Genomic DNA, 731 nt, shown 5'->3' on the forward strand with positions numbered 1-731 from the left:
CTGGGAGCGGCCACTGCACTCCAGTCAGCAGTGACAGAGTGAGACTCCAACTCAGAAAAAAGAAAGAAAGAAAGAGAAAATTCTCTCCTGGAGCGAGGCCAATTTGGGGAAATAAGAATTATTTGTGCCCACAAAGCACTTCCGGACTCCTCAAAGCCAGAGTCCCTCTCACAGTTTGTGCTTTCAGCCAGCCATGGAGGCACATGGACACCTGACAGGTCTGAGAACTTGGCTTGGACTTGCAGTCAGCAAGCACAGGATTCTGCCAATATGTCCATGAATGACGTTTGGGTTCCTGGAGCCCTGAAACCAGCTCCCCAGAGACCGGATTCCAGCCCCAGGGCTCCCCGGCTCTCCACCTCCCCATGACCCAAGTCCCATAGGAACTGTTTCCTCAGTCTTGTGAGATATTGGATGCTGTGCCTTCCTAGAGGGAGTCATTGTGAACCCTGTTTTTAGAGCTGAGGAACCGACTGAAGGCTCATGCTAGCAGGCGGCGGCGCACCGCACTCTGTTCCTGCCAGTTGCTCTCCTACCACTCTCATGTGCCCCCTGTGCTCTTCCGAAGAGACAGGTGATTCACGTCCAGTCTTTTTTTTTTTTTTTTGAGTTGAAATCTCACTCTGTCCCACAGGCAGGAGAGCAGTGGCATGCTCATGGCCACCTGCAGACTCAACTTGCTGGGCTCAGGTGATCCTTCTGCCTCAGCCTTCCAAGTAGCTGGAACTACA

General features: G+C 52.7%; 1 protein-coding gene across 4 annotated transcripts in view; it reads left to right on the forward strand.

Moving 5' to 3' along the window:
* The window catches only part of EFTUD2 (elongation factor Tu GTP binding domain containing 2), a 46,693-nt gene that overhangs the window by 27,009 nt on the left and 18,953 nt on the right, over nt 1–731 (forward strand). The window lies entirely within an intron of this gene.

Source organism: Carlito syrichta, unplaced genomic scaffold (genome assembly GCF_000164805.1).
Source record: "Carlito syrichta isolate Samal-C Ts95f unplaced genomic scaffold, Tarsius_syrichta-2.0.1 Scaffold302391, whole genome shotgun sequence".
In the NCBI taxonomy this organism is placed as follows: domain Eukaryota; kingdom Metazoa; phylum Chordata; class Mammalia; order Primates; family Tarsiidae; genus Carlito; species Carlito syrichta.